Below are 9534 nucleotides of genomic sequence, written 5' to 3'. Positions count from 1 at the left end.
GGGGACCAACGGAGCGCGCCCAGTGTGTAGACCTCAGCATTCTACTGTGTGTGGCAGTGGTTGTCTGAGCGAGGAGAGGAGAGGAAAGCCCTGCAGCAGATGGAGGAGTGGAGCAAAGCACAGGGATGCACCAAACGCTTAGTGCCACTGGGGTCACTAAGGGGACTTGTGGTGCCAAAGCATCCCACATCTCTCTTTAGGGGCTCAACATGATGTCTCTGAAACTTAACTAATGAGCCAGTGGGAAATGTTAATTGATTTTTATGTTTCAGTGTTTTGGTTTTTGAAGTATAAAAGGGTACGTACTGGGTTGTTTTGTAACATTTAAGCGTCTTATATTGGTTATGTACGGCATGCTTCTATGCAAAGTCAGAAAAGCCATGAGGGAAGGACACTGAAAAACTGAAATGAAAAGATGCTGGTAAAGATGTTAAATTGCCTTGTGTATATGTAGTGAGATAATTAAGTTAATGTACATAATCTAAGATCATTCACCTCTGTTTAGATTATGATGTAATATATTATTAGATTTTTTATTTTTATTTTGAGTCAACACTGCCTAAAGGAGAATTAAACTGCTTAAATTAAACTCTTGACTCTTGTGAGCTTTTAAACATGTTGTAATGTTACCTCCCCAGAAACAAACCTGGAGTTGTGTTTTGTTTCATTCACACATTAGAGTAAACCTGCTTTATTAGTCTTTCTATATCTCCAAAGATCAAAATGTTCTGTTCCACCTTGTGATGTCATGAAGTGGTAGTTTTCCAAGTTAACAGCTACCTTTTACTTTTTTTTCAGTAGATATTATCAATTCCAGAAATGAAGTTATCCAAATGATTCTACTGAAGATGTATGGGGTTTAAAAACACAGTGGAGCACTTCCTGTATTACTACATGACATCACAGGGTGGAACAGAGTGTTTTCAGCTTAAAGAACTCAACCTGAATAAGCTGGGTCTCTGTGTTACATGTGTGTGAATGAAACAAAAGAAAACTCCAGATATGTTTGTGATGAGGAAAGAACATTCTAAGATTATAGATCAGAAAATAGTGTAATATGGGCCCTTTAAAGAATGGATATTACTGTCTGTCTTATCTGCAGTGCATCTGACTTACTAAAACACCGCCTCTGGTATCCATAAATCCATACTACATTTGTCAAGTTACTACACTGGTCGGTTTGTTACTGCGTTAGTCAGATAATTCTGCAGGTAATATGTGGATGATGCTGGCATTTTCAGAAAAGGTCAGTAAAAGGCCAAGGGAGACATTTCTTGGCGAATTTAAAATATATTGGCTCTAGAATTTTTAAGGTTTCTATGCTCTTCTGGGAGACAGACAACTTTGGCTAAGGAAACTTATGATGACTACAGAATTCACCACTGTCACAGCAGAATACATGTAGAGCTCTATTTATAAAACTGTCCAGATTCTTCCATTTTGATAGGGAAGAATAGGTAAAAGTTTATAGGGCATTAAGCAATACCTTATCAAATATTTCACACATAGTTGAGTATTATTAGCCTGTCTACATCTCCAAAACTCACAACATTCATGTCACTTATTAAAAACAATTACAGTATGTTCTCAGAAACATTTGCAAATCTCTTAGTGCTATTCGTAAACACCTACTGCCAATAATCCAGATTTCCAAATCACTTGTACCGATGCAGGTTTTGGAGAATGGAGGGAAGCCAGTATTACGAAAATATTGGATCTTTATGTAAAATGATAATACCTTAAAGTCATTCCAGCAATTAAAAAAACAAATTTTATCTCAAGCAAACCCACAAATAAGAAGCTACCTTAACTCCATCTCATATTATAAAAATGGTATAAAAACAAGTGTTCTTATTAAAGCAGCTGCAGCAAAATATAAAATTATTACATGTATATATGATTACAATAATATGAATAGTGATGTGGTTGTTAATATACAAAGAATGGAGCAAAGTATTAAAGCTTGCCAAATGAATTACAAAATCAAACAGCTACCCTTTACCTTTTGGTTAATAGGTATTCCAGAGATTCCAATTCCAGGGCTGATCTAGATGACGTTTAAAAACACAGTGGAGCATTTCCTTTATTAAACATGTGAATGAAACAAAACACAACTCTAGGTATATTGTTGATGAGGAAACTACATTATAACATAGATCAGAATATAGTGGGCCCTGTAATTTTCCTGTGTGCTTTTTGTGTTATTTTGGCACTATAAGACTGCATCATGTAACAAAGGTTGACATATTTCTGTACAAAAATAGCTACATTCTGTGTTTATGAAATGTGCTCTTCGTCGTTGGCACACAGGAGCAAACTCACCATATCTTTAGTGACCACCATGTGTAAAAGGATGCCCTGATTTAAAGGACACAGACCACCGAGCTCATCCAGGATTGGTTGTGAGGACAAAAAGCGTAATGATTTGTGGCATGGTTTATCTGGGCTTCAATGAGGGTTTGGACCATTAATCTCAATAAAAGCTGGAGAGGGTGCAGGTACATGGGCCATGTGAAGAAACACTCAAACAGAGCACAAACAGCGCCTGTCTCTCCTCTCTCATCTTTGTTTCCTGGTTGGACACAGGGTCTTATTGTTCCCACACTGGCTGTAACATTGCCTCAAAATCACCCCTGGTCGATCGCTCGGAGACAGAATCACCTTTTATAACCCAATAGAAGACGAGATGGAGGAGGTCACTATAAGAGAACACTAAAATTGTGTATATTTGTCTGCTATATTACCCAAGATAAAACATCTGACCATAAATAAATAAAATCCAGTAAACTATATTATGTTATGATGGTGTTTGCAAATGTACTTGTGGAGGCAGTAGTAGTGGTATTTTTCAGCAGTATTTTTTAAAGCCACACTATGTAAAAGTTTTGCTAAATAATAGACTAAAATTATATTGTTTTCATTTTTGTTGTGTTGAGGTAAAACATATAAAACATGTGTATGCATCTCCACAAACCTGATTGAAAATGAACGTTATTTACTACCTCTGATCCATAAAGCAAAAAAAAATGTTTTTTTTCTCCAGCACGTACTTCTTTCCAAAAGTAATTGATAGTATAAATAAATATTATGTCTTAATTCAATTTTTAATTAGAAAAGTACTGGTTCCCGCAGAACGTAGAAGTCATCTTAGGCCATCATATGAAGCCATTTCTTTGGAAACTCACAAATCCTCCCTTTGACAATAAACTGGAACAACCCCAACTGCAGTAATTCACCAGTCCAAAACTCCCCCAAGATTCATCAATCAAGGGTTGTGCACCAGTTTCCATTTGCTCAAAGGCAAGCTAGAACCCTGTATCTCTTTACCTACGTTTTTACATTTAAAGGTTTGTGTCACCAATTGCCATTTGCGCTGCAGAAGTAAGAACTATGAACAATTTGTGTAAAATGGCTAGTAACACTTTTTGGCTACTACAACAATATACTAGATTGGCAAATATACTGATGCTACTATTCAAACACATTTTGGATATTATAGTAACTACAGTCTTTACCACAAGGAAAAACTTTAATGCACTGTATGTAGATTTTTATGGTGGAGTGTCCATTCTATTGCCTGCAATGTTTTTGAGTATATGGCATTAAGACACCCCTATCACACTACTTTCTGATTTATGTTATAATGCTGTTTCCTCATCAAAAACATATCTGGAGTTATGTTTTGTTTCATTCAAACATGTTTAACACACAAACCCTGAAAATTTAGGTTCTTCTCTTATTATATTTTAATGAATATTTAGGTTCTTCTCCCAAAAAGAAAACACCTGTGATGTCATGTTGTAATACAGGAAGTGCTTCATTGTGTCCATACACCTTCACTAGAATCATGATTGATGAATTATGCTGATTTCAGCCATGGGATTGCCTAATTGCCTAGTTCTACTCTAACTACCACTTCATGACATCACAAGGTGGAACAATACATTTTGAGATTTGGAGCTGTAGACAGACTAATAATTAAGATTTATTCAGACATATGTGTATGAAACAAAACAAAACTCTAGATATGTTTTTAATGATGTAACAACATTGTAACATGACTTAAAGCTCAGTAAATTTTGTATAATATAGGACATTTAAACTTATGTGTTGTGCATTTATTAAGGTGCAGTTGTTTCTATTGTGGAAACGGAATCTGAAAAACATGCAGTTTTACTATGAGTAAGGTCGCCTATCCACAGCGCTGACATGTAACTTGGCCTGGTGGATAAGTTTAATACTATACTATGTGTGGAACATTACAGCCAAGAGAATAACATTCATGGAGACAAACAGGGACAGACCAACCCTCCAATAAATTACATATTGCACCTTTAAAGTGTTTGGAAATATTGTGCATATATAGTTGTTACAGTTATTTCATAGTCAGTAAGGGTAAAAAAATAATAATAATCTTTACGGCTAGACCTAGTAGTGCTTGTTGTGGGACGTAAAACCAAAGTCTATCAATATCTAAACAGAAGAATCCATAAAGGGACTTTGCCACTCTTTCCATTAGTGAAGTTGTATAGATTGGAAATGCAAATGAAGAATAAAGACAGCTCTGGGTGGAAACAAGGACTTAATAATGTATGAGTATAGTCCATGGTAGAGACTGAACAGATGCCCAAGCCATGCCAGAGTGGGCCAATGAGGAGAGCTATAGTGAATGGTTAATGTGGGCTTCACTGATGGCTTGTTTGTTTTAGCTGTTGAAGTGATGGCACATTAGAATGTCATTAGAGATATTGGTTGTATCCAGTGGGGGCTGCTGCTGCTGTGTTATAATGAACTCTTGTGGAAAGAAGTCCTGAAGTTAAAAAGGTTAGCCCAAGGGAGTCAAGCTATTACCTCTCTCTCTATTATTAGCTTGATCAGAGGGATAAATCTTATTGATGACTTCCAGTTGGTAAACTCTAAAGATTTGATTATTGTGCAGCCAACAATACCAAATAACTCATACTCCCGCAAAAGCCATAATGATCATGTTAGTGTCACAAGGGAGTCAGAGGTGATCTCCAAATCAATATTTTAAAATTAGGACATAAAGAGTAATATAAGTACTATGTGAGGTCAGGTCAGATATTTGACCCTAGGAGGTTACATAACTCTGAAATGAATACTTCTTTTTATCTTCCTTTTTATTGATTGAATTGTTGTAAAAAGAAACATTTCTTATGGTTACAAAATAGTTGACATAAGTTGTCAATACAAAGAAATAGCCTTTGTACTATATGTTGATTTTGATACCACAATGGTAATAAAACTAGATTTAAATGTGCTATATCTCTTCTGGTTCCTTACACTTCACTGCTTAGAATGTTCCACAGTATGGCACTGAACCTACCTACCTATCTGTCTATCTAGTAACATGTCAGAGACCCTTCTCATAGTAAAAATATGTTTTCATTTTTTATAGGCAATAAAACACAGGCAATGACATGCCATACGGTGAAACATTCCAATCAAAGCAATAACATCTCAATGGAGACAAGCATGTAGCATACCCTGAACCTGAAAAGTTACAAAAGTTCCTTTAATGTCACTATTTTGTCATATACTAGTTCCCGTCAAATCCAGAGAAACTTATAAAGTACAAACATGAAAATATGACTGAAAATAACTCCACTGCTATCCCCCTAACTAACCTGTGCCTCAGCAGTAGCGCCTTCTCATTTTAGTCTAAAACATTAACAAACTAAACTAACAGAAACATATCACCACAGCATCCATCTCCTCCTTTGCCCAAACATAGCCCTTTTCTACCCAAATAGCATGGCCTCTCTTAAACAAATTAACTTTTACACTGTCAATTTGGCAGAAGGCAGCAGAACTATTTTTGTCCTCCCTGCTTATTTTTGCAGCTGCTATGGAATTGTTCTTCATCCTAAAAGCCAGCCACATCTCATAGTTTTAAAATGTTTCAAATAGATCCCCAATCCCCAACACACTGGGTGTGGGCATATTTACAGGGCTAGTAAAAATCAGATAATGGGATACCTCAATAATTAGATCTGCTTTTTGAGTGTGGTCACGTGCACAAAAGAAAGCTGATCGACAGAAACATGACATCTGTTAGTCAATGGTCTTTTAGAGTAACTACTTTTCTTTTTCATTGACCTTGTCACATTAGTTTACCCTTTTTTGCATTTTCTTATCAGAAAAGGTATGGACAATCAGAAAGAAATCAGATGACTCATATCAGGTCTAACAGTTTACATGACAGTTTAATAACATGATGATCTCATCTCGGGGGTGACTGTAGCTGAGGACCTGCCCTGGGGCATTCACACTGCCTCATCTCTGGAGAAGGCTCAGCAACACTTCTACTGCCTGAGGAAACTGAAGAGCTCCAAAATCCCAAGGCCACTGATGGTGATCTTTTACAACTGTGCCATCAGAAGTGTTCTGAGGTAGGGGGGGCAGGGCCGGCAACTCATTGGGACGACTCTCCTGGAGATCAGTACAGTCTGCACCACTTGCTGTCTGAGGAGAGTGGTGCACAACATCCTGCTCATCACCTTTTCCACCTGCTGCCCAAGGTACAGGTCCATACAGGCCAGAACAACCAACCTGACCAACAGCCTGTATCCTCAGGCTATAAGGCTGCTAACAATGAACCCCTCCCCTCTCTGCCCTCTCCCATGGACAATAACCACATGCACCAATACAATAACAATGAACTGGACTTTGCATTGTTGTATAATGACAAAAACTCCACATGTCTGACTGTATGTCCCTATGCTGCACTATATCTCTTTATTGTGCTCATGTTTACACTGTGGTTATTTATGGGGTCTTGCACCTTTTGGTATTGCACTATACATCAAAACAGTGTTTGATGCTCTAAATTTTAATTTTGTTGTTTTGAATCTTGAGTCATGAATGAACTCTAGAAATCAGTGTGCATAAATGGTGTGCAAAAATGGGTGTACCTAAATTACAAAATGGGATTTTTTTTCATCACTTTGAAAATGTCTTATGTGTGCCTTGCTTAAACAGTAAAACCATTTCATTCTCATCATCACTCTCCCTTTTTACCCTCTCCTCAAACACTCCTACACAGTGGGGCTTTGGGACTTGGGTTGTCAAAAAGAAACCATTACCTGCATACTAATCAATTCTAAAACTGCTATTGAAAATTGATACACACTTGAGCATGTATTGGTCCTGAAAAAAAATCACATAATGGGACAAAGTTGGACTTTTTAGGCACAGTCTTGGTCTATATCAGAACTACTAAGCCTTTTTCTGTATATCAAAATCAAGTTCAGTGTATGTTATACAACCTGGGAATAGATCTGCCATAAATAATGATGACAAAAGATAGATACTTTATTGATCCGAAAGGATATTGAAATAATGCCGAATAACAAAAACACAAGTCTCTATTTTCCAGTCTCAATAACCTAAAAAATTAAATGCCCCTGAATCACATAATTGCTTGCAATGTAATGTGTTTCTCTATGTTGTGATTATTCTTCATAGGAAGTGTTTGTCTATTTTGGCTCATTATATGTGGGCTAATCTAAAGAGGTCTAATCCAGTGTCAGTTTCACCAATGCCAGCATCAATTGTATGTTAACGAGTGTAAACAGCTCCAGACAGTGTCCATTTGTTAGTCTCACTGCCTCTTGGTGACTTCTCATTTGTCTTCTCAATGAAGATGGTGCTGACCTCCAGTCAAGAACACCTTTAGTTGTCTTTGCTAAGCTTCATGTGCGGGCTGCAGTGAAGGCCCATTAAAGGCACCCTACACAGCATAGAAAAAGGTATTACAGGATAGAGCCTGGAAGGATCAGCACACAGGAGAGAGAGAGTCAATCCTACATTGATTCCCCCAGTCCCCTGAGACAAGCTCCAGCAAGAGCTAGTCCAGGTCCTGGTGATCGCAGCTAGATGGGCTGGAGTGAAAAGGAGCCAAGATTAGAAACTTAAAGCAACATGAATGTAATTGTGCAGTATTGAATTTTTCCGAAGGGCAGTGTGGTGGTGATCCCATCGCCCTGTGAGAGATTGGATCTTCCATGTTGCTGTTAAAAGCTCATTTGGGCACTATCTACCCATATGGTGATGTGAGGTAGGAGCAGTTTTAATAACCTTTATGGTGTTGTTGAGTTTCCCAGGGAGATTGGCGGCGTAATCATCTCACCTCCGACACTTCTCAGGAAACATAAATCAGCCTAGTGCACTCAGAGAGAGGGAGTACCTCTCAGCACAAGTCCTCTGTTTGTCTGGCAGTGTCACAATAACACTGTAAATATGCCTGCCTATACAATATAGGGGAAGGAGGAGGTGGGGGCTCTTGGTCCTTAAGCCCTGCAGTTGACTTTGGTTACTCTGCACGTGTCAGTATAGCCTCACAAATGTAGACATATCATTCAAAAATGTGCATGTTGCAGAGATGCTTTAGTGGCATTTTCTCTATGTGCTGCAAACTGAACATGAGATCACGCAGATGTAACCCTGTCTGAGCCGATGTCAGGGTGACACTGTCTTATAAATAGTGTTATGTATGACATTTTGTTGCTCACACTGTATGCACATAGAAGGTGATGACACATTTGTGTAAATTTACAAAGTTTATTCAGGCTGTCAATTATTATTATTATTATTTATTTATTTAGGCTAGTTTTAATCATTAGTTGTTAAATCACAGCTGAATTACTATTCCATTACAATTGCCACCACCTTTTTTGCTGATATGCTCAAACAGTGAGATATAGAGGACTACATTCATACCATGCTCCAACAACTAACCCTTATGTGTTTCTGTCAATCATCATATAATTTTTTACACTTTCTTCCTTATGACCTCTTGTATATAGCTGAGATTTTTTTATTACTTATTTTTCTATTTTATGTTGACTTGTACTGTACATATACATTTACGTCATTATGCCTTATTTGACACCTGTCTCTTGCTCTTTTTTGCCACTTATTTAGAATGTATTATTACCATTTATATTTTGTACTCTTTGTTATTATATTATATTGTGATGTGGGAGCTACTGTGTCCAAATAATTTCCCTTGTGGATCAATAAAGTCTAAGTTTAAAATATCTAATTCAAAATAACCAATTACTGCTAGAATCATGTAAAGTGCTGTTAATCAAAACTTATGCACCATTCAGTTATTAGTTCAGTTATTTGAAAGTTCACTGAAGTGGAAGTGAAGCAGTAGAAAGCCTTTAATAACCTGAACAAACATTTCCAAGTATTACTCCCATAATAATATGGCTATTACATGCCTCAACATTAAACAGGGCTCTATACCCCATCTCATCACAAAGGCTATCTGTCTTCTACACTGTAAAACAGATTGGGCATCTCCAGGACGTCTGCCATTGGCTCCCCAGGAGATTAGTTGATAACAAGGTGCTGAGTATTTCTCCAGGGTTCTGGGCTGGAGCCAAAGCTTGCAAAATAAACTGAAATAAGGTTCAAGCTTAGGCCAGCGCTGCCGCAAGCCTGTGTTAGACGTGCACTGATGGATAGAAGCCCAGTGCCAGGAAGCATGATTCACATCACAGA

This window comes from Boleophthalmus pectinirostris, unplaced genomic scaffold (genome assembly GCF_026225935.1).
Source record: "Boleophthalmus pectinirostris isolate CB_2022bp ecotype Guang Dong unplaced genomic scaffold, ASM2622593v1 HiC_scaffold_19, whole genome shotgun sequence".
NCBI classification, from domain to species: domain Eukaryota; kingdom Metazoa; phylum Chordata; class Actinopteri; order Gobiiformes; family Gobiidae; genus Boleophthalmus; species Boleophthalmus pectinirostris.
The sequence above is the reverse complement of the archived record's forward strand: the minus strand, read 5'-3'. Positions refer to the sequence as shown.